Below are 25,314 nucleotides of genomic sequence, written 5' to 3' on the forward strand. Positions count from 1 at the left end.
CCCCATTCTATAGGCACTGCCCGTGTTTCTTGTTCTCCTCTACATCCCACGGCATGGAGCAATATTCATCCTACGCTGTTGGAAGAGAGACAGGCCATGGTACAACTGCTCTGTCACTGATTACTGATTACCTCACCAGACTTTCTGCAATCCCCAGCTCTTAACAGCAATTATATTAATTTTTTCCCTCAGGCTAGTGGCAGAGTTGATCAGTACTGGAATTAGCAGCTCTCCCTCCAGTTTCCAGTTAAGGAAACAGAGAATTTTATTTTGCCTGGAGCTATCTGCACCATTTCAGGCGAAGTGGGGGTTATTGCTTCAGTAGGTCTGGATCATCCTACACCCTGTGAGGCTCTGCCACATGGGCTACTGCCCCACAGCAGCCCCTCCACAGGAAGATCTCAAGGAGAGCCCATCTTTAACAGAGGAAGGGAAGGAAGCTGCTGGAAGAGATGACATTGAAGGATATGGAAATTCCTGGACTTTGGCTCAGTTTAAGATCTTGTCCTCTTGCTTCTTGCTCTTCTGGAAAACTGGCACAGTGTTCCCTAAAACCAGCACAGTGGTGCCTCTGAGTCTCAGCAAGTGGAGGCACAACAGAAAGGAGGTAAAAGAGGGCTGACAATGCCAGAGCTGACTGGGAAGCCACACTTCCTTGAAATTATGCTGGGATTTGCAGTTATTTTCATGTTGGATTAGGAGGGAACCTCAAACAACATTAAAGAAAGCAAAGTCCTGCAGTTTTGTTTTGGAAACACAGAATTTTTTTGAAAGGAAATCTGGCTTCCAAGATCCCTGGCAGCTTTTGGATCAAAATAACAGAATGCCCAGGGGTCTCAGGGCTCCTCAGGGCATGGGCAGCTGCCAGGAGAGACCATGGCAGATGCCTCTGTTCAGAACAACAGGTACATGGAGACTTTTACTGATTGCTGGGTTTGTTATTTTATTATAGAGATCCTCAGAATCTGACATGAGATTTTGAAGAAGGCCAGCGGTGGAGGTTTTGGGAGGGGAAGGAGGACTAGCAGGATAGGGAATAACCAATTTCATAGTCTTCAATGCATTTAGCCAGGCCCACCTGGAGTTCTCATGATGCCAGCAGAGCACATAGGTGCTCTGGGAGTGAGACTGGTATGGATGAACAATTCTTTCCAATGTGGTTTTCCCCTTTCATTCCTGCACCCCTGAGCAGCCAGCCTGCACCACAGAAATACTCCCACATCTCTCCCCTTGCTGCTGAGGGTCTCTGAGACATGTCAGGTTCCACTCATCCAACACAGCAGGAGCTGCTGTGAGCACAAACCCAAAATCTGCTATCCCTCCTTCGGCTCCTCCACCCCGTGGCCCCTCACTGTGCACAAGGCCAGGGTGTCCCAATGCTAATTTGGGGCTGGGGGCTACTGCCAGGAGTTCATGCGACTGGTTCAGCAGGGACAGGAATTCTACTGCTGAGAAAGCAGCTCCATATCAGCTCCTCCATATCAGAACTTAAAATCACAGCCACGCACAGCTGTGCTGGTGCTGCTCAGCAATGAAGGAGCTGATGCATTCCCTGCTGCTGATGTGAAGATTGTACTCAAGGAGGGAAATGTTTTAAGGAAAGTGGAGGCTCAGCAGAGCTTTTGATTACAGATCTCAGTCCCTGAGTGATAAGACAGTGAGGGTCCTGAAACAATTTGACACAGGAGGTTTTTAGACACAGGCTATTATCCTTCAGGGCTGATTTGAAACAAATCTTGGGGGCTAATTATAAAATAGTGAACACGTTGCACATCAGGGCACAGCAGGCATTAACACGTTAAAGCCTAGTCATCAAACACACCTTTCACTCATAAAAACCCGAGAACTTTGCCATTTACCAATCAGCCCAGCCCAGGATGCTTTTGAGATGCCTTTGTATGGCAGCCCAGGGCCCAGTACAGAGAGCGAGGCTCCTTTTCATTGCTGTGAGTCATGAAGGCATCCTTAAGCAATAGATCCTCCAAGGATTTCAGTGCTCCTCAGGCTGGCCCTTTACAAGGCATCAAGCATCTTCCTTGTGCAACCTTTACCCTGTCCTATCCTGCCCAAGTTGGATGAGTAATGATAAAACCCAGCACGGAGGCCAGCCCCTGTCTACTTGGATTCTCAACAAGACTGAGCCTGGGGAGAAGGGCCCCAGCACAGGTTCTGACCACGGTGTCAGTGTGGAGCCTGCCAAGGCAAAGGCAGAGCAGTGGTTTGAAGCTCAGCTCAGTGGGAAGGAGATGGGCACCAGAAAAAGGGGAAAGGAGTGGCTGGAGGGCACATGGAGATGGAAGGGGAGAGAGGCACTGCTGCTCATTCCTAAAGCTACTGGCCCCTGAAGCACTGCCCTCACACTATGCAGGGCTGTCCTGGTTTGAGTTATGGGGTTGCTTATTCCTCCTACACAGCCTGACCAAATGGCAGGAGGATGTCTCCTTCCCTGTGCTCAGTGGTGAAGAAGTGAGGCTTGGGAAGGCTGAGGAGCTCAGGGAGCAACAGCCCAGCAACCCCAGCAGCAAATTGCTCATGGCTTGGGCAGCCCTTTTGGAACTATGGGGCTGCTCCAGAGATCTTGGGGCCTTTTGCAAACTTCATGGCAAGAGCAGAAATGTGAGCAGTCACTGAAGTCCCCTGGTGATGGCTGCCATGGGTGGCTTACCAAAATGACAGCTGCATTCAGGGGATGGAATTCCTGGGATGCATCCTGGAGTCTGGGCTCTTGTGACACACCAGCTGCCCAATCCAGCCATGGTGCCTGGCACTGTTCCTGTGCCACCCTGTTGGGACCTTCTGCCAAAGCAGAGCAGGTGGGACAGGAGGGAAGGCACCTGGTGCCTTTCACAACTCCACATTTCCACCAAACTGGCCCATGAAGTGGTCTGCACTAAGATGCCTGAACCACAGTCCTGCCCAGCCACGATGTGGACACAGGTTCTGCACAGTCAGATCTGCCTGGGAGCTGTAGCTCCAGGGAGGACGTGAGACCGAGTTGAAAAGCAGGGCAGTGGCTCTGTAGATGGATGTAGCTATTTTTACAGTGCATGTGACATGGAGCTCTTTACATTTCCCTTCCAAATGGTGCCCTGCAGTGCCCATGGGACATCCCCCAGAGAAGCTGACCCTGCTGAACACAGGGCTCTGGTTGGCAGGTGGAAATAGGCAGAGCATGGTTTGTTCTGTGCGCTGGGCATGCTGTGCCAGCTTCCCTGAAGGAATGGCTTTCAGCCACTGTCTGTCCAAATGAGCATGCTCTTGCCTTGATTTGTCTGGAATTTTTCAAGGGAGCCAAAACTCAGCGTTGCTGAGAGAGAACATTTTTATTTCCATTTTGAAACATCATCACTTTCAGTTTTGTCTTACAAAAGTCTTCTTTGCCTTTTCCCTGACCTTGAGGTTGCATGGTATGATAAGGCTGCACCCATCCTGTTACACTTTCACCTTTTAAAGGAATGTGTGCATCCAGTTTGCTGCTGGGGATGGCTCCTGTGTTGGGTTAAGTCCTGAATACACCCCAGGAATTGCCTGGGGAGAACTGTGGCCAAGTTTGTGTCTAGGGCTGTCCCACCAAGACGAGCGTGCAGACAGCTGGGCACCAGTGCCTGGACATTGCATTCACACAGATGGGGCCTTTGTGTCCCTCTTTGGGACCAGGCACGCTGCCACCATGCAAGGATCTTCTCTGGCAGCTCAGGGTCAAGGATTTGCCTTTGTAGAAATTCAAGTGGGAAAGTTTCTCATTTTCACTTCCCCATGGCTTTTATCTTCCTAAATTAAAACACTCAGACATGGAGGAAATAAATAGAAAAGTGGAGGTAGTGGGAGGAAAGGCAGCAGGGTTTAAAAAGAAACAACAAAACATTGATAACAGGGTTGTAGTACCAGTTTAAGGTGAGGTTCCAGCTGAGGAATGTGCTCTGCACAGGCAGAGCAATGTGTGTCCCTTGGGGATGGAAGGGCTTTGAAGGGGGTCAGTGTGGATAAAGGGGGGTCTTTTCAGCCCAGATCCAATGACGTGACCAAGCACCCCATTCACAGGCAACTTCCTTCAAGCCAGCTTCAATCCCCCGAGAAACATTTTTCTGTGCCTCTTCAGTGTAGAAATGGTGCCATCCTCTGCCTAAGCAACTTCAGAGACCTTTTTAAATCATACCGTGTGGTGAAGGAGAGAACAAAAACCACAGGTTCAGTGGAGTACTGGATTCCTAAAGGGCAAAGGGGTCCAGGCAGGCTGGTCATTCTTCAGGGAGGAAATCCTAGAAGTGCAGGAGCATGCTGTCCCCATGTGACAGAAGATGAGCTGGTGGAGGAGAACACTTGGCCTGGCTGAAAAGATAGCTTTGGCTGGAACTCAGAATAAATAAATGAGTTTACCAGCTTTGGAAGAAGGGGCCGGCAACTCAGGAGGACTACAAGGATGTTGTGGGATGTGGTTATGCAGGGAGAAAATTACAAGGGCCAAAGCCCAACTAGAAATTAATCTGGCTACTGCTGTAATGGACAATACAAAATGTTTCTATAAATATATTCACAACAAAAAGAGGGCTAAGGAGAATCTCTGTCCTTTATTGGATGCAGAGGACACTTAGTGACAAAGGCTGAGGTACTTAAAGCCTTCTTTACCTCAATATTTAAGTCTTTTAAGACCAGTAGTTCTCCAAACAGCAAGGCCCCTGAGCTGGAAAACAGAGATGAGGAGGAAATTAAGCTTCCCAAATCCAAGGGGAAATGGTCAGTGACCTGCTACACCATTTGGACAAACAGGAGCCTATGGGGCTGGATGGGGTCACTATCCCTAGCGGTAGATGAGGCACTTGGGGATATGGTTTAGTGCTGGGCTTGGCAGTGCTGGATTAAAGTTTGGACTTGATGACCTTAAGGGTTTTTTACAACCTAAATGATTCTATGATTCTAGTTTTAGAGAACAAGCTCACTTTCTGTAAAGGTAAAGCTGCAGCCCCTTTTGCCAGCCCGGATGCTACTGTGTAGGTAAAAATCTGTTTATATGATTTAGGCTACTCAGGTGTTTGCCACCCTTGACATATTTTCCTGATACCTCCATAGCAATCTGCTCTAGCTGGAAAGGTTGCACTTTCCCCTAACTGTTCCAAGCCTGTGCTGTTCCATAAGAGTGCTTTTGGCTTGCATCCCCAACCTAAATGTGTTCTCTATGAAACACAATTTTTGACTCTGCACGGTCACGGGAGACAAACGCCAGTAAATTGAGTTGCCAGATAGGAAAAAAAGTCAAGCAGATTGGACCTCTAGAGGCTTCCAGCATTAGGCATGGGAAGAGATGCCACAAGGCTCTGTTCTGAGCTGTACTTTCTGCAGTGTGATGGATGGCAGCTGCTGGATTAACCTGCTCGGTGCCTGAGGGGGCACTCTGGCCAGCTGCGGTGCCTCCAGGGCTCCCGGGGATGCGATGCCGCTGTGGAAATGCAGCGGAGGTGCCCGGGATGCTGCGGGCAGCAGGGCAGGGCTGCCGGAGCTGCTGTGCTGAGGTACCCACCCAGCGGGTGCCATCAGAGCTCAGCTAAAGCTGGGATGGGATGGGCGGTGATGGATGACTCTGCTCAACCTCCGGAGCCAGCAGGGTGGGATGGGCATCAGTTAAAAAAAGAATAAAGTCAGGTTAGGAAAGATGCCAGAGAGAACAGGGGCTAGACAGAACCAGTGGGTTTTTGCAGGTTTTGGGGCAACTCACAATTTCCCCAGGCAGGAAGCAGGAGCTGCAGCAGCGCCCGCAGCCGGGCTGCCTCTCGCCCATCCTGCCGGGATAAGCACAGCTCCGTGGTTATCCCCGCAGCGCCACGGCTTGCAGAGCCATCTACTGACGGAGGGATGCAGCACAAGGAGGGATTTTTTTTTTCCCCTCTCCTGTAGGTTTTTTTCTACTTTGTCCATGCAGGTGAAGGGTTTTTTGCAATACAGCCCATGGGCAGTACAGACGGTGTGGTCTGGCTCCTGCACGCAGCTCAGCACGGGAATTGTTCTACTCTGCCAGCCTGATACCTGCTCTTCTCTGCAAGAAATGTTCCAAACTGCCACATCTTTGGCTATGGCTCTGTCGTGCAAGACAAAGGAAGAAATGAAACATTTTTGAAGCATCCTTGGAAGCCAGGAGACAGATCCTTCCCTCCTCAAGTAGGAGCTCTGCTTGGAATCACAGCATTGTGTGAAATGATAGATAATGTGGACACTGGCCTGGAAGTTGCTCGAGGACACAGCAGCATTTGGAGCAAGAGGGGCAGGCTGAGCAGAGCTGTGCTGAGGCCACAGGGCTGCAGTCCCTGAATTACCAATGAGGCAGGGGCACATCTGCTCTAACAGAGTTTCTTTCCATGCCTTTTCTCAGAGCAGTTTTTTATCTGCTGTAAATGTACACAGGCCCCGGCACTTTCATTTTGCATCAGATCACACGGATCGCTGCCTTCTCTCCAACAGCAGCACAAACAAACCTCTTCTGCCTGACCTGGGTCTGCAAAACAGATTGTGTGTTTATTCCACCACAATACCCACTTCTTTATTTGTGTGCAAACAGCAGGCTTCAGAAGGAGCATGATTCTCCTTTGCAAAGTGCTCTGTGCCTTTGGGGTAGAAACTCACCTTTCCTTTAAAGCTATAAACAGATGCTGCCATTCTTGGGGTTGCAGGGTGGCTGCTTCACAGAAAGCAGAGCTTTCAGCAGGCTGGAAAGAGCTGCTCTTGTAGCAAAATGTGGACATTAGGATGGAGTTTGAGAGGATCATAGAATGGTTTGGGTTGGAAGGAATCTGTAAAAATCACTTGACTCCAACCTCTCTGCCATGAAATTTTTCCTTAGATCAGGTTGCTCAAAGTCCCATCCAAACTGACCTCAGGGTGATTGTTGCTCTCATGACTGCTGTAGCTGGTGCTCATCTTGTCCCATGTGAGCACCTATGGGTGGCTGCTCTCCCCTCTGCTCCCACCCTGGCTCACACTGTTGGTTCCAGCTGTTTGTGATACCAATCCACTGCATCTATCTCCATCTAAGAGCCTCTTTCCCAGCAGGATCTGGGCTTGCTTTTGGAGTTTGGAGGACCTCTGCTGATTCAGTTTGTGATACTTTGGCAGAGGTGAAATGAAATCAGAAATAAAGATGAAAAAAAAATAGTCACCAGGCTCAAAAAGTCATAATAGCCACTCTCCTAGGAAAAACAGGGGGGTAGAAGAAAGCTTTTAAAAGGAAGGTGAGAGAGCTGAGTCTTTGTGCTATTATTGGCTTGCCCAGAGTGGTATAGGGTGGAAGACTGCTGCTGGCTAATTAGAATATGCAGAAAAGGTGAAAGTGGATCATGCTACTCCTGACACAAAGACTCTCCCCATGGCACAGAGCACATGTCTGGCCTCTTTTCCCTAAGCCTGGCTTTCATGCTGGCATATCTACACTTCTGTGGACAGGGGCTGATATGCACTGAACAAATATTTCCATCCTGTGTCTGCACAGAATACTGATAGGAATGGGCAGGTTCTATGTATTGCATAAATAATAAACATGTTTATTCTCTCAAAAAAACCCAACCATGTGTGAAATAGCATGTTACATACTCCAAACCAGAGCCTTAACTTTGCCCATTATATTGAAATGCACCTTCATTGTATGTGTCATCAGTGCATTTCAAGACCAAAGTGTTAAAAATGCTCTTTATGTATTTGTTACTTACTTATAACATTTTATTTGTTTGATTTTAAGAAATTTTTTTTATGACCCCATAGCAAGCCTGGGCTGAAACATGGTATTTCTGGAGTATTTTCATTAAGGCAGCTGTCACTGAAGTGCTTTATTTGCCTCACTGCTGTGACACATCTGTCTTTTGCACCTGTAAGGTTTTATTGTCTTATTTGGTGTTACATTAAAGAATATTTGCAAGTCAGAGACATTCTTCAGTGCCATCCATCAACAGTGTGGCAGTGCTGCTCTCAGCCTGCTGGCAGTGCAAGACACCCAAAGGGACACAGTGCTGCAGGTGGGCAGGTGCCCCTCTTTGCTGGATGATGAGAACAGTCCTTCATTCCTCCTGGGAAGGTCTGTGTGGCTTTGGAGAAGATGGAGCTGGTAACAAATTAGGATCAGAAAAGTACTGGAGCAAATCAGACAACAGATCATGGAGTCATTTAGGTTGAAAAGGACCCTTGAGATCTAATCCAGCCATTAACATAACACACCAAGCCCACTACTGAATCATGTCCCTGAGTGCCATGTTCTACACATCCTCTAAATACCTCCAGGAATGCTCTGAGCTGGGCCAGCCATCTTCGTCTACTTTGCACCACCTTGGTATGAATTGTCAATACAGACTTGTTTTCCATTTTCACTTGACATCTTTCCCAGAACTGCTGCATATCAAAGACATCAGGTGACAAACACTTGGCAGGGGCCACCTGCTTCCCTCAAGCCCTGCTGAGACCTCCCTGCACTCCCAGGAAAACATCTCAGAAATATTCCCAGGGAGCATTGAAGGCTGAGTCACCACAGGCTGCAGTGGCATTTGCAGCCTCCTGTCTCTGCTTTGTCCCTGACAGAATGCAGTGGAGAGCACCAAGATCACATGAAGGTGGCATTGGTCAGTGTGGGAAGTAAAGGACATCACTTCAAACAACCTCCCACACATTTGTTTGCAGCCAGCCCTGCTCAGCTTTCCTCTTAGATCCATCTGGACAGGGAGCTCTCGGTTTTCCTGGTGAATTTCACTCAGTTTGCCTTGATTAGGCTGCAGCATTTCAAGACAACAATCAACAATATCAGATTCCTTTTGGCCTGACCCACTGCCCCACACAAATCAGCTGGTGATGGCCTCCACAGAGCTGTGCATGAGGGCCTTAGCCAAACTGGACACCTCTGCATGGTGGGATAACTCAGGTTTGCAGAGCCAGCTTGAGGCGGGTGGGTTTTGATAGCACACAGGTACATCGTAAGTGTAAAATCATCACATTGGTTAGTTTGGAAAAGATCTTTAAGACCATTAAGCCCAGCCTTTAATCCAGGGGTTGAGGGATGAACGTGCTGCCTGTGGCTCCAGCAGGAGCACCACGGGGTGGTGAAGATGGTCTCTCCTCATCTCTGGGGGTGTCTTGCATGGCCAGAGTGTTTGTGGGCAGGCCACAACGCTCCCCCAGCCAAAAGGGCTCGGCACCTGCCTGTGGGACCGGCAGTGTGCAGAGCTCAAGCAGAAACCAGCTCTGGGGATGCTCTCCTGCTGGGTTCATGGTGTTGAGGGAGGATGAAAAAGGTGACAGCTTGTGGCTACCTCTCCTCCATGCTCAGGAGCTACAGGGAACCTTGGTGTAATAAATACCACTCCTTTGATCTTTCAAATAATTTTTCTTCAGGCACCTTCTCCATCTAAAATCCTTTTTGAATGAGTGCCATGACCAAGACACCACGGAAAAATATGGAGGTTTTTTGCCAAATGCTCCCTTCCTCAGAGGACTTCTTGTGAGATCCTAAGTTTGACGTGGTTTTGGATGTGTTTTTTGAAGTAATGTGACACCGTCTAAGACAATGAGCAGACTGAACTTTGTGGACCAACCCATCCTGCCGGATGTGCAAAAATGGCCATGTGCCCTCTTAAGTGGGGTTGTGATCACATGGGAAGAATTTTTGGCATAAGGCTAACTCTGTGCCTCTAGGTTTGCTTGGAGAGCTTTTCTAATATTTACACCTAGGAAAGGAGGCACAGAGAGAAACATATCCCTCTAGAGAGCAATGCTGGAAGGCAAAGTATTTATGCATTTACTTAACACAGGATCTTTCCTACATTACAACAACTTTAATATTCTGTCTTGGGGTGACTTTACAAGAAAAAAATTACCCAAGAAATTTCCTACATGAAATTTCTCATTAAAAACATCAGGTTCTGTAAAAACTCCATGGTTAATTAAGGGTTGTGCATGCCAGCATTAATTATACTTTATTAGATTATAGTTTAAAAAGGTTTAATTTCAAAAATTATGTAATTAGTGCAATTTAATCTTTGGCATGACTTCATTAAATCATTATGAATAGGAAAAGTATTTTAAAATTTAAAAAGAATAATATTTTTAATGCTCTTTTGAGGTTCATTTGATTCCAGTTTTACTTGACTCTGTTATACCAGAACATATATGTTAAAAGAAGATTTCAAAATTCCATAAAAGGAAGGGCTGCGTTATGGGAATGGATCAAGATTTGCCTGTGATTAACAGAACTCCAGGCTTGGAAAATGCTAATTTTTTTTTGTTGTTGTTCTGGGTCATTTTTGATTCTGAAAAGCACAGGGATTTATTTCTGCAAGTGATGAAAAACTGGCAGGTAAAGGGTTGGCATGGACACCTCTAAGATGTTTCATGACAGAGCTGCCAAGCAGGTAGGAAACGACCCTGGGTTAGCAGTGAATCCTGCAAGCAGAGATGAGGAATCACTTTTCTTGGCTCAGCCCACGCAGAGGTGCTACAGATCCAGGAACAGAGCGGTTCACCTCCAAGCAGAGACAGATCATAGGCAGAGACCCAGGACCACAAGTTATTAGCTATTTTTAACAGGTTTTTTGTTTGTTTGTTTGGTTGGTTTTGTTTTGTTGTTGTTGTTGTTGTTGGTTTTAGGTTTTTTTTGTTTGGCTGGATTTTTTGTGAAACGCTAGAATACTTTCACTTTATCTTTTCCTACATTTATTTAGTAATGATGCATTCAAAAAGGAAAGGAAGTATCAGCTGGTGTTCTTTAGCTCAAACAATATATTTCTTGTAAAACTTCACAAGCAATTCATATCTGATTAAAGCAAAACACTTTTTTCCCCTAACTTCAGAACTGCTTTTCTATTATGCTTCTCATGAAGGAAAATGTTTGTTGTGAACAATAAAAGGAAAGCCCCACTTTCCTGTGAATAGCTGTAACATCAAACCTCAGGCTTTCATATAATGGGCTCCTATTCTCTCCCTGGACTGAAGGGCAGCCTAAGTGAAACATTCCCAAAAAGAGATGTGGAAAAAAATCCCCTAGAAACAATAAAAAAATTCCAAAGAACCAAACACTCAGACTTTGTCTGGTGCCAAATCTCTCTGCTTTGCTATTTACCTGATTGTCTGCCAACAAATGCACATATTATCCCAGAGCAAGACACAGGATCCTTTTCCCTGCACCACAGCTTTCACAGGGAAAGAAGAGACCAAGCAGATGGGGAAAAAAAGAAGTAGAATTTCTTTGTAAAAACAAGAGGACAAAGATGTGCAATATAGATGTGAAAGAGATGGATGACTCACTGACTAAAAGGGAAGATGCAGCCATTTTTACCATCATGTAAAGATTAATTAAATCATGTTCTGAATGGGGGCACTGACAGGAACTCCCTCTGTGCCTCTTCAACTCACTGTGCCATTTTGTCTTTTCCTGCCAGGCAGGGAGAAAGAACTTTACCTGCATTGCTGAGCTGTGAGAGATCAGTTAATGATTGAAGAGGATTTTAAAGATGGGAAGTGTGCAGCAACAAAACTGGTACATACCAGGTGGCTCAAGCTTTGCCCTCAGCTCACAAAAGCAATCAAGCATCTGGACTTTCACACTTTCATTCATTTTGGAACAGGCTCAGTTTGTGCTTTGAATCATGCTTAGAGAAATGTTGCAAAAAACTACTGTCAAAACTCTCAATTATGTTTAAATAAAACATATTAAACAGTAGACATAAGAAGTATCAGAGACAAATAGTATTATGGAAGTAATTCAGAACTGTTAAAATACTGTTTCCTGGCTAGTGTGGGAAACATTCAGAAAATACTCAGAAAATATTTGAGTTTGGGTTTATCCAACCTTTGCTAGAGCAGCTGTTTAATCATACGGTTAGATTTCAGGTATTCAAACAGAATAAAATGTGCTTTCAGTGGTCAAATTGTTCCTCTCTTGTATGTCTATTTATAAAAATGAAAAAATACCTTTGCAAAAAAAATCTGTGGTATTTTAGTTAAAATGTATTTGCTTACTGTTATCTGTCAGAGAAAAGCTAAGCTGCTGCCCTTTGTGACAGAAGTCCTGAATCAAATGGGTTTGGGCATGATGAATTCCTATGATTACTATAACCATAGGGACAAATATGAAAAGGAGAAATAGATACAACAAGGAAATGGAATGAAAAATAACATGAGGACATTCTCCAAAGATGTGAAAGATAAGTTAGTCCAACATGTGATGGGAAAGGAGAAATAAAAATGGGTGACAGGTTTAAGGCTTTTTTTCCTTCAGTAGTCACTTAAAAAAAGGAAGTTTATTTAAAATGGTTAAGTAGCTGTTGCAAGCAGGATGAGATCTTAGTGATCCTCCCTGAGAACAGTGTGGTGAGGACAGATGAGGTTCCAGGGCACTGGAGAAGAACAATCAGGGTGGCTGTTTTCAGACAAGAAGGAAGGGAGGTGTATCAGAATTGTCACTAATCAACCTGATTGCATTTCCTGAAAAAAAAAAAAAGAACAGAACAGTGTTTGTAAGATGCAGGAAACATCTAACTAAGAAAAATCAAGGCAGGTTTGTAGACAATCAGTTGGTTCCACCAGTAAGATGCTGAAATATCCTTGCCAGTCTAGATAGCATTGACAAGGCTGCAGATGGAATACCTGTCCTTGGTTTGGGAAAAACACTTCAGGAAAGATATAGCCTACTAGAAACTTCTAGACATTTCTAGAAAAGAGAGCAGCTGGAAAAGATTTTAACAACCCTTAAACACAAAAAGACTCCTGAAAAGAGGAAAAGAATTGTTCTTCTTGTACACTGTGAAGGGAGATAGAATAATCAAATTACAGAAATTACACTTGCACTGATGTTTTGAAGTCCCAAGTGACTGAACTGTTCCAGCTTGCATTTGCTGCAGTGAATTCTGTCCTCTCTTGCACTGCAAACCAGTCCTGCTCCACAGTAAGTGATTTGTTTACACTAAATGCTCTCCTTTGTGGGAAGTTGGTCTGGCAAAAATCATTGTTATATCTCAAACAGTGAGTCACTGAGCTTCCTCTGTAGCAGGACAAATGAAACACTTTTCACAATCAACCAAATAATCCCTGCGGATCATGAGTTCTGATTGTTGGAAATCCTTGCAGACAATCATTATAAAATTTCCTTACTCTGTACAGAGGCTCCTTCTGAATAATAAAGAGTGCAAGGGAACCAGGATAACCATATGGTGCTGCTCCTGGTCAAAGAATATCTTCCCATAATCTTTTTTCTTTGAACCTATGCACAAGAGGGTGGAAGATGGCAGAAACAGGGGCAGTAGTCTGGAAATCTGAAGATCTTTGCTTCCTTTCAACAGCAGGTTCCTGAGGCAGACCTGCAAGGCAGATGGTACAACAGACAGTTCAGGAGAATTCACACAGCCCAAATTCTCTGTGGGCTGAATGGGGAAGTTTCCAGACCAATGGATGGTGACCACCAGCAGGATGCTCCCAAGGGTAGGAGCTTCCTGAAGGTCTCACTTTGCTTTTTTGCCAAATTTTGGCTTTACAGATCCACATTAAAAAATCCAGCAGGGAACTCCCTACGGGGTTCCAGCCCCAAATAAACACCTCCCAAGTCAGAAAAAGAGCTGCATGCCATGGATGTTTGGCCCACAAGGGCCTTCCCTTAACAGAGGTGTAGTCTTTGCTGCCACAATCCTGTCAATTAGAGTACAGTACAGTGGGGATTCAAAGCATTTCAGGAAAAACTGCTGCTGTAATATGAAGTCTTCCTCTTGGGCAAGAGATCTGGGCAGTGGGGCTCCTACAAAAAGATGAGCATTGCTCCTGGCTGTGTATGAGGAATCACAACATTGGCATGCGTGTTACACAACTGGAGTGAACCAGGCCAGCTGAGGGTTGCCCAATTTCTAAATTCTAAGTAGCCCTTGGCTAAAAATTAAGTCTAGAGAGGTTCAATCCAGAGCAGTGTGTACATGTGCGTAACCCTGGGATTCACATGTCCTGTGTTCCCACTGAAAATGCTAGAAGCTCCAAAGCAGGCTGTGTGCTCCAAATGTCCTCAGTGCTAGTGAGGCTCTTGATTTTTTAAGCATCAGAATTTTAACTGAGCTTGCTGTGGTATGGAGCCCCTGACAGTTAAATTTAGGTTGTGCTCCTGTGAACAGAACTGTGCCATTCTGATGCAGCATATGTGCAGTGTAGATATGGGGCATTTTATTGCTGTGGCCTGCTGCCATATCACCTTATTATTATCCCTTGAGAAGGAAACAATGTAGATTTATGTTTTGTTTGAGTTCTTTATTTTGGTTGTTTTTTTTTCCTGCCTGGTTATTTTTAGTGCAAAATTGTTCCAAATTATGTCAAGGACAGGAGAAGTTGAACTAAGACCGTGATCGAAAGTGCTGCTGTCTGTGAGGGATGTTTCTGTGAACAACAAAAGCCAGAGATATGTTCTATTGCACAACTCCAAAGAAATCTGTAGAAAGTGAAGTGCTGCCTCTGTTATCTCCAGACGGTCCCCATTCCAGCCCATCCTGGTGTGAAGAAGCTGGCTGTCAATTTTAGCAGTTGCAGGATCACATTCTCTGACATGAAATAGCCACTTTCAAGAAAAAACACATCTGTGTCAGGACATGAGCTAGCTGGCACAGTCCCTCCCCTTCCATTGCTTTTGAAGAATACACAATATTCAAACCCTGAAATCACTTGCAGGTTTACATCCTCTGCTCAAGACATTTAACTCCCTGGGCTATTTGCTTTCGGAGACAGACCCATGGTGTTTCCCAGAAATTAATTAACAAATTCACAACCTCTTTTGCTGGCTTGGGAAACAGCAGCATGGATGAATGCTCCGTGGATAAGGTTTTAATGTTGAGTTGTCAGAGGTACAGGTACCTGACAGCTCTTGAAGATTAATTATGAAGCCCAGCTTTCTCTGTTCCTGTCTGCCTGCTCCGAAGAGACAACTGTGTTTCCTTCCCTTTAATGAATGTGTGCTGTAATAACAGCTTGCAAATATTTTACCTCTGGAAGCAATTACTGAGTTTGTTTTAAAAGCTGAGCTAACACTGAAGACATGTTTACTCTCCAAGTAGACACCCTGTATTTGAGCTATTAGATTTCTTGTTACTATTTTTAAACCAGTGTTGTGAATGCAAGTTGCTTCATCTGCTGCAACAAACACCCTAATTTGTTAATAAATAAGCAAAGGGGAATTGAGGGAGATATTTCAAGAGCAAAACAATGTGTTGGGAAATCACCTCAATTCCAAATTAAATTAGATGTGTGTGATGCTGCCAGATGGTGTGGAAGCCATAATGAGCTGTGTAATGCTCAAAGCCCCTCTGCTCCCCTCCCTCTGAATACTTCTCCATTCCCTGCAGGTGCCTGCAGCTCCTGCTCAAGACATTTTACATTTCCTGGGCTCTTTGCTTGTGTCCATTGCTTTCTGTCTCCCGTGAGAAAACAGTGGCAGCAGCCAGAGGCAAGGCTGGGACATGTTTGCCTCCACTGGCACTTTCTAAATCTTTTCTATAGCACTGTAAACCTTAATTTCAATCAATCTGTACAGATTAGGGCCAACCTCCATTAGTCTGCTCTTGGGAGTAGCCTCAGATGGTTTTTCTCCTCAATTAATAATTGTCACCCGCTCTTATTTCAGGGATTACTGATTTAGTGGAGACCACCTTTGGAAGTGACCTCTGGCAGGCATCTGAGTCACAGACAGAGTCAAATTCAAGGGAAATTGTTCTTTTCTGAATATGAGGGAGCTTAGGAAGATGCAAGCTGGACAAGTGAAGTTATTTCCAATTTTTTCCGTGTTACTTTTCCTTCCTTTCCTGGGGGGAAGCTTGGTGTCAAAATCCTTCTCTAGCAATTAGGAAATGTAGGCAGAGTATCACACATCTTGTGTTCATGGCTCTCTACATAAGAACCAATGACACACCTTTGAGAAGAAGGAGGCAGCATCATATCCACACTGGGTGACACTGGATTTTGGGGAGTGGTATCCCATTTCCCCTCAAAAATACTGTGCTACAACATCAGCACAGTGTGGGAGGCATCAGAGCCACCTCCTCTCTGCCACCACCGTGGCACATTCAAGGTCAGGTGGAATGGGGCTTTCAGCAACCTGATGTAGTTCAGGATGCCCCTGCTCATTGCAGGGGCCATGGACTTCAAAATTCCCTCAAAACCTAAACCCCTCTAAGATTTTATGGTGCTATTTCAACTCAGTACAGCCCTCTATCCCCATCCTTCTTTGCTCCTTCTCCTTGTACCTCCATTGATCCTTTTTGCTCTGTTGTTTGTCTCCTTTTGGCATTTTGGTGAAGAAAGGAAAAAGGACAACAGATGGAAAATAGGGGTGCAGCTCCTCCTTTCCCTGGGAGCAGAAAGACAGTGCAACACAGCCCTGGTTCCGTTTCTGGTTCTGTTTCCTTCCTACACGGGGGAGGTTTTAGGATTCCATCACATGGTAAAAGTACAAAACTGCCTCATTGTCCTAAAAAGCCATGTAAGAATCTCAAGTAATTTTTTTGCACAATGAAAGTTGATGAGAGGTCTTCCCACCAAATTCACAAGCAGCAGGACCAAGTCTGTACAATTAAAATGGGAGCTCCAACATCAAAGGCAGGCAAAGAAAGGGCACAGCATGAGTTCATGGGATTGTTTACTATGCAACTGTGCTCTCCACATTTTTAAACCTTTTGCTGGATTTAAAAATGGTTGTTTTTTTCCTTTGAACTCCAGGCAACGTGCATGTTCAGGCCCACTAAAATACATAATGTTTTCTAACAAACTACAATGCAGATTAGATCAATTCTTTAATCTCATGTTTTCCCCTTGAACACTGCAATCAACCATTCTGTGCTCGGTTGGATATAAAATTAACCCAGGCACTTTAGCTTTATTTCAGAATGTTCAGTATTCTAATCTGTCTAATTTTAATGGGAATATGCCAGGGTCTTCTCATCCATAAAGGTGAACATAGCCCAGATTTAAACAGAAGGTACACAGCTACTTTACTGTGAAAATACTGGATGAGGTGGAAGCACACAACATTTTGATGGATATTAAAGACAGGCCACAAGCACAGGCACTTCTGTCTAGGGGAAATGAACAACATGGAGTATGCTGGTGAATCTGAATAAATAACTTCCAAAGAAAAAGCAGCTCAAGGACATATTTTAAAGATCTGAAAACCCCAACAACAAGACCACCACTGACAATGTGAACCATTTGCAGTTACTACTCCAGCTACTTTGTGCCAGTGACTGTCTCCTATGGGCAAGTGTTTTCCTTGAGCACATGGACAGTGTATGGTAACAGTCAGAGAGCTCTTCTATTCTGTAAAAAAAGGTCTCAAAAGTATTGGGAAGCTTGTGATATCACAAGGTCCTTGTGATACTGGGAGACAGACCTTTATGTAATTTAGAGGAAGTGCTTTTAGCAACTTTATGACTACAATTTCTATAAATATCTGTTGTAGAAAAAAACACAAGGACAAAGGAAGCTTTCTCAGAAAAACAATAAACTGTCATAGGCTGACTACACTTTGCAAAATCTAAACTCAGAAGCTTTGGTTTATATTTTGAAGAAGTAGACTGCAGCCTTCCACTCCTACTGGGCTGAACTTTGTTTTTCTAAAATCTTCCTATTGCTGAATTCCTCTTCTTCCATTAAGTCCTTTTGATTCTCTTCCTGGGCTGGACTAGTACAGTTTTCTTGTACTTCTTGGAATAAAGTTTGATCCCAGGCAGAACTGTGGCCTGTGTAATTTCCCACATTTTGGACTTTTGGGACCAGGTTTTTTGGGGACAGGTGTTTCACAGTGCTTAATGCAGCTGCAGCCTTTTTCCAACACCCAAGTAAACCATTAAAGTGCTTTCAGCTTTTCTATAATATTTCTGGAGGGCCATGGATGGCAGCCATAAGGGCTGGTTTTGATTATCTGTGAAGGACTGTTGGGAAGATTGGTTTGAGCCCCAGCCCAGACACCTGAAAAAATTTCCTTTCCCATCACACTAATGAATCACTGTGTTAAATATGACAGCAACTTGTTAAAGGTGGAGAAGATAAAAAATAGCATGTAATGACCAGGAACACTTCTCCCAAAGTTAAGCAATAAACAGAGTAAAACGATTTGAAGTTTCCTTCTGTAATTTCAGGATTTGTGTCTCCAGTTCTAACACCCCACGGGGCAGACTCTGAGCCCTGTCTCTCTTCCCAGGATAAAAAAAGCTGATGACTCAATTCTGAACAACCCTTCAGCTAACCCCAGCTCCTTCTCTCTTCTGGTTCCTCAAAAGCAGCCCCTTTTTGATGATTATTTCTCTTCTTCAATAATTTCTACCCTAAGATCCAATTTCCCCCTAAGACCCTCCTTACTGTGATTCCTTCTCTCTCTTGTTTAGTATGTACTTTCATGCCCTAAAGCTGCAAGCTGTGAAAGATCAGACCAGTCACTCCAGGCCTGTTTTGGCTTGCTGAATTGGCTCAGGTTTTTCTTGTGTTATAGTAATTGTGTCATTTCCTCCCCTTTCTCATGTCTTTTTACTTTCTTTATTTTTTTTTAACAGAAATTCTCCAAATATGAAGAACTTAAATGAATATCCAACATCTTCCAGATGGCTTCCTCAAACACAAAAATAATCAATTTCCCTAGGTGAAAGGCTTTGGTCTCCAAAGCTCAGCTCAGATCTATCTGATACAAAGCTCTTATGTGAGGTAAGTTTCCTCTCCAACACTTGTGCTCATTTCCTGGAGAAGGCCTTTGTTTCCCTGGTCTGTGTTTGCTGTGTGGGCTACAGCTCCTTATCAGCCTTTTTCTCCCTCTGACCTCCAGTCTTTTCAGCTTCTCTGGTTTGCATCTGTGCCTGGAGCTCCTTTGCCTTCCCAGATCATGGACTTTCTATTTCCTTGCTCTGGTATTGCCCCACTGTTGCTGGGATCAAGCTGTGCTCCCATGTGCTGACTGTCTGAAATTGGGACTAGATGTTACTTTATGAAAACCAGGTGACATATAAAATTAGACACTCAAAATTACAAGCAGTTGTAACACATTTGTGACTGTTACAACTTCTTTGAGGAATGACTTGAGAGGGTTTTTAAGGCAGCAGGTGAATAGCTGGTGCTTCAAAGACAAGTATCATCCTGAGGCTTATTACAAAAATTATCTGCATTTCCTACAAATGGCAAGATACACAGAACAGACCTCTGGATTAGATACCAACTCTTTTGTAAATAGTTTTACAGAAAGAAATAAAAATGGATACACAATTTAAACAAAAATTAATAGTGTTAGTGGAGGTGAGAAGGACAAGGAGAAAAATGGAATGGGCAAAGGGAGATTAAGCTGTTGAAAAAACCCAAATACATGTGAAAGGTGACACAGCAGAGCAATAGGAGACTGAGGACTGTGTAGGGCAATGTTGCACTGACAAAAATAAGTAAGTAGAAGGAATAAAGATCTCATTTTCTAAGAAAAGAAGTCGCCATGTAAAAATTACATAATAGCTCTTGGTTTTTTTTCTCCCTCCCTCTCTGAAAATGCAGTCTAGGAGAATGTGATTACTACATCACATGCATCACATTTTCTCATGGAAGTTACAGTGCTGTTACCAGATACTGCAATGACACTCATCCCACTATGACTTTCTTCAAGGACCTCGTAGAGCAAAACTCCAGAGTGTAGTAAAATTAGGCATATTTTGTGTCTCTTTCTTGTCTTTGGTAGGGGTGAAATTGAACCGTGTGCATACTTTATGTGTCTCGTAATAACAGCCACTCATTCACTGCAGAAGAAGCATTCTATTGTCCTTCTGTGACACTTCCTTGGGATTACAGCTGGAAGATGAGTCACTGGGACTTCCCTTTGTTCCCTTGCTCTGAGACAGACACTTTGTGGCAGGTGCTGGATTGGCACCTCACAGAAACAGATACTCCAGGTCACAGCTTGCACAAGTGGAGACAGTTTAAGTGTCTGGCTTGTGTATGGCACCTATCACTGCTGCTCGAGCACAGGGGTAAATCAGCAGCTGTCAAACAGCACTGTTCCAGCACTCCTGGCCTGGGGTGGTAACTCAGTATTGTAGGACGACAGCCAAAGCTGAGAGAAGATTTCAGTTCTTGATTTCAGCCTTTTTTTCCCTTTTTTTTTTTTTTTTTACCTTTTAGAGCAGGAGAGAGTTGTAGTCATTACTGCAGGTCTGTGCCTCTACCTGCCCCTTTAAGGATGCCCTTCTGGCAATCTGAAGACTGTTCTTCCAGGGAAAAAGAAACAGAAGGAAAGTGGAACTGTGATAACTCATTAATAAACCCAGTCTGATGAGGAGCAGCTGAGGGAGCTTGGGGTGTTCAGCTGGAAAGAGGGAGGCTCAGGGGCATCTTCTCACTCTCTACATCTCCTGACAGGAGGTTGTACCAAGTGGGGGTGCTTTGTCCTCTCAAGCAGAAAGTGACAGGACTAAAGGAAATGGCCTCAGGTTGCACTGGAGAGATTCGATTGGATATTATGAAAAAAGTTCTTCCCAAAAAGGTTGTCAAGCATTGAAACAGGCTGCCCAGGGGAGGGGTTGTGTCACCATCCCTGGGGATTTTTAAAAGATGAGTAAATGCTGCCATTGCAGACATGGTTTATTGGTTGTGTGAACTTGGCAATGCTGGGTAAAGGGCTGGACTTGATGATCTCAGAGGTCTTTTCCAAACTAAACAATTCCATCCTTCCATGCTATGACTTCAGACTGCAGACTGGCCAGCTCATTGAGATCTTTACCATGATTGCTGTCACCAGGACTCTGATTTGGCACTGCTAAGCTTGCTCTGGCACCTGTGTGCTGTGTTAGAGTTACTCCTGGATGTTTGGACATCAAAGGCAAAATGGGAATAGTGAAAGCCACGCTGTACTTGTATCAGCTGTGAAGGCACACAGATGCCTGGGCCCTTTGTTTTCCATGGACTGGTAAGAACTTGACCCTTGTGCCCAGGACTTCTAGAAGATTAATAAAGAGCACACACACACATACAAACATACATTCTATATGTGTGTATGTTAATACATGGACTTAGGGAACAATGTAACCAAGTCCTTTTTCCTGCTACTAAGCAAATCACTGAATAATAATCCATTACATAGAAGGAGCAAGCTTCATCCTGAGAACCATTAATGCCACTTCTCTCCAAACTCCTGTATAAATATTATTCCAGAATATCATGCCAGTGCTCTGCCATAATATCTCTTTTCTAATTTCCAGTCTAAGCACATCCACCACCATTTTGTGTCTATTGATTCTGAGCAGTGCTGCTTATAAGCTTTAATATAGCTTTAATGAGCTAAATCCAACTCTGGATTGTCTGTACTGCACTGTTGATTTTGTTTGCAAGCAAAACAGAAGTTCAGCAGAACCTAAAGGCAAAACTAACACAGAGATGCTGCAAAAGGAATTTGTATGATGGCGTTTGCTTTATCCAACTTTAGTCAAGTCTAAGGTGGTTGGGTGTTTTCCCTACACAACCATCAGAAAGATGCTGGTACCTCTCCAGGGTTTTTATAACTCAGACACTTATTTGAGGATCTGAAGAACTGTTTCCCATCAGTGCCCGCTTCTTCCTTTCCACAGATTGTCAAGTGAATCTGCATCAGCAGAGTAGCTAAAGCATGCACCTAAAAGCAGATGAAATGAGCCTCTCCTCAATGTTTATCTTAAAATCCAAAAGAATATTCCAGTCTATGACACTTGGATTTTTCGCTCATTGAGAAGAAAAGGGATCACAGAGAAATCACCTGGGATGTCAGAGAACTGTTTTAAAAGGACTAAACTCCCTAAATCTGGTCTTTATCGACAAGTCATGAGACAAACATAAACACTGAAAGAAAAAAACAAGGAATGTTTAAACCATTTTTCTTTCCCCAGAAGCAAGTGGCTTTTAGAATATTCATCGCACAAATTGCTTTCATTACAAATTGGAACAAGAATAAGTTTTGGAATTCTGATTTCTCATGACAGAGCTCTGATTCTATGGTGAAAAAATTGCTCAAACAGGAAATTTCCTTCCTTCAATAATGCGTTGATCTCTGCCCTTATATCAGACCAATTCTATCTTCTAGGAGCTCACTCTGAAAAAATATGATGTTTCTGCAGACCACTGTGTTTAAACAAAACCATTGTTCTCCCTCTTGTTTGTAACAAAAGGTAATGAATGGAGACTGGGAGTTCCTGAGTACAGCAGGAGCTCTGGAATAACTATTAACAAGAATTTCTGAAAAAGAAGGAGTTTGATGTGAAGGGGCGAAGCATAAGGACAAATCAGATAGAAGAAGATATGCTGATTTTCCAGTCTGGGCTGGAAATAACATAGATGGAGAAGTGAAAAAGAATAGGAAACATCGTGTCTGCAAACTGTTCTCTCAGTGGATGTTTTTGGGAGAGTGTCAGCTAAAGGATTCAACTTTTGGTAGGATATGTGTTACCCATGCCCAAATTTGTGGGTAATCAACTCACAAATCAGCTGATGACTTAGTTAAATGTTGCTTCCTTAGAAAAAACACTCAAGTTTGCAAATACCTTTGATGATACGCTTTTGGCAACTCAGGGACAGGCTGGAGCACGTTCGCCTTCTCTGTCACACGTTCCCCTCTGCACTTCCCCACGGGCAAATGCAAGTCCAAAAATGCAAGAAAGTATCCTGTATTAATTTCTTTGTGGTGTCTTCCTCTGCAAACAAAAAACTTGCAGTTCTTTGCACACTTATGAGGAGAAGCAGCAATAATCTCAATTCACCATCCCACTTAGAATGGGAATTCAGAAACATTTTACTTGTCAGGCCATAAATCAAATCTTCTGTTTGCATCTGTAACTTCATTGGCTCTGAAAGCAGAACAGGAGCTGCTTTTCCTCCTTCAGGCTGAGATTTTAGTAACAGTTAAAGTGGGAATACAGAGTCAAAATTTACACTTGTAGCCAATAGGTGAAACAGAAAACGCATATTCTGCTGCTTTTGTGGGAGGGAATACACTATGGTAAATTGAATAACCCCCAATACTTTGACATCTTAGGAGGGAAAATATAAGGCAATCAGGTGCTCCTGAAGTGCTCAGTCTGTTGTTTGGCTCAGTTTGCTGCCTCTCTAGAAACCTGATGTGTATTCTTGGCAGCAGGCATCAATGCCCCGAGGGAGAGGATATACAAGCCTGCAGGAATGTAGATAAACATCTGAGTTCTTACTCTGCATAACAACAACAAAAAATAATCAGTGAAAGCCTTCAAAGTGCTGCCAAGGGGCCCTTCTTCATAGTCACAAGTACCATACTAAGAGGAGAGCTTATACTTCTCATTGAAAATATTTCATATTTAGTAGATCCAATCATAATTCTGACTTTTTTTTGACAACAGAAAAAATAATTTATAGGGTTTTATTTTTCTGGGGCCAAGCAGGGAGAAATGTGTGTTCTTTCTAGCACTGGGCAATGTTTTCCTTGTAGTAATGCCTAATGGTTTTGTCAGTTGTTATTTGTAATATTTATAATAACTTTCAGAACCAAAAATGCAGGAAACATTATTTTGTAAAATTTAGTAGCTTGCTGGGAATAATTTTACACTTCACAGAAGCGTCTACTGAAGCATCTATTCTAGAAGCACACAGAGTTCAGCTGGTATAACTGAGGGTGTGTAATTGTCAGGGAAAATAGTATTTTATTATAGAATTTTCTAACAGTGGATATTTGGTCAACTGTGGCAATTCCACAGACGTACAGAATGACTGCCCTTTGGGAGTGCTATTTATAAACTCAAAAGTGCCTGAACAGCACTTGCAAAAAGGCTGCCAGTTTCAAGAAAATTAATGACAATCTGACATTGTTGGAGGATGAAGAGAGAAGAGGCTTTGTGCTGAGCTTAAGGCATGAAGTGTGTTTGCACTGCTTTGTCTTGGCCTCTCTGTGGAAGCCTGGGGTATTGATGGGAGCACCCTGCTCATGGCACTGTCAGCTTAGGCAAATCAATACAGGAAAATGTAAACTTACAGGTAACCTCACATCCCTTTCTCCTAAAGGCTCCCAAGAGAAAACGGTATCTTTGTGTCCTGGAGCCTTAAGGGTGTGTCTTTGCTGTACTTCCATTAAAAAACAATCCACAACAAAACCACAGAACCCACCCCACAAGACAATCACACCCAAAATAGTTCCCTGAGTGCAAGTAGTTTGTGCAGAGTTTCTTCACTGAATCCAGCCTTTTGATGATAGACTGGCTTTATTTGGAATTTTAAAAAATCCAATCAGACACAGTTCAACGACAAGTCCACACTGCTCTAGAGACTAACAATTCCCTGCTTTAAACTTTCCTGACGGATGTCAAAACTGAACTTACTGCACACAACCACCAGATGAGCACCAGAACCAGCACAGGAGTGAGAGAGGCAGAAAGAGAAGTTCAGTGTCAAAGAGTGACACATTCCAGTTGCTGTGTCAGTGCCTCAGCTGCTGTTGGCAACCACAGCACAACTTCCAGCACAAAGGCCCTGTACAGGTATCAGTGACTGTCTCTGAATAAAAAAGCACTTTCAGTTGATACCATCATCCTGCCTGTGTCACAGAAATGCAGGCACATATACAACATGTGCATTTACTGTGATATGAGTATTTATGAATCAAATGTTTTAATAAAATTCACTGACTTCTGAGCAAACTTTTTATCTCCTGATCACTTCAAGTTTGGCTACATTGCTGTTACTGATGGTGTGAGGGGAAAATTACATTTCTAATGCTGTATGTTTTGTGTGAAGTCATCTCTGCAGAAAAAAGGCTTTGTATCCTGCTCGCAGAGCATGTGTGAGAACTGTTACAACAACAACAAGCAGCTTCCCGTTACTTTTATTTTGGAAAGACAAAATGGCTGAGGGCCACAGCTGTTGATTTATTCAGATGCCGAAGGAAACCATTAGCCCATTGGACCCTGAAGATGAGATTCCTTTGTGCTAAATGTTAATATAAGGAAATCCCAAACAGGGGCTGCCAAAGGAACATAATACAAATGCAAAATGCCAAATGTACCTAGAAAGGAAGAAGGTAGACGGTTGTTTACTAGAGAAGAAAAAAATAAATCCAGTGAAAAACACAGTTTGCTTTTTTTCTTCTTCTTAAGTACGGTGTGATTTACAAACTGTGAGATGAAAACTCACCTGTGTTCAAATCAAACAGAATATCTTTGAAACACACAGCTATACGTCTGGTTGTATGTTAACGACTGCACGTCCATATGAACCGGTTTTTATCAGCATAATGCAGATGGAGCTGCTCCACACACTCCCTGCTGTTTGCAGCTTTGTTTTAATTAGTTGTAATAGCCCAGTATAAATGAATTGCATCCTCAG

At 43.7% G+C, this 25,314-nt stretch overlaps 1 long non-coding RNA gene across 1 annotated transcript in view; it reads left to right on the forward strand.

Moving 5' to 3' along the window:
- The window catches only part of LOC119699086, a 48,516-nt gene extending 23,529 nt beyond the window's left edge, over window positions 1-24,987 (forward strand). Inside the window, exons 2-3 of the long non-coding RNA XR_005256351.1 lie at window positions 18,528-18,675; window positions 21,567-24,987. This is a non-coding gene — a long non-coding RNA (uncharacterized LOC119699086). The remainder of the gene's footprint in view (window positions 1-18,527; window positions 18,676-21,566) is intronic.
- Window positions 24,988-25,314: the final 327 nt, after the last annotated feature.

Source organism: Motacilla alba, chromosome 3 (genome assembly GCF_015832195.1).
Source record: "Motacilla alba alba isolate MOTALB_02 chromosome 3, Motacilla_alba_V1.0_pri, whole genome shotgun sequence".
Classification (NCBI taxonomy): Eukaryota; Metazoa; Chordata; class Aves; order Passeriformes; family Motacillidae; genus Motacilla; species Motacilla alba.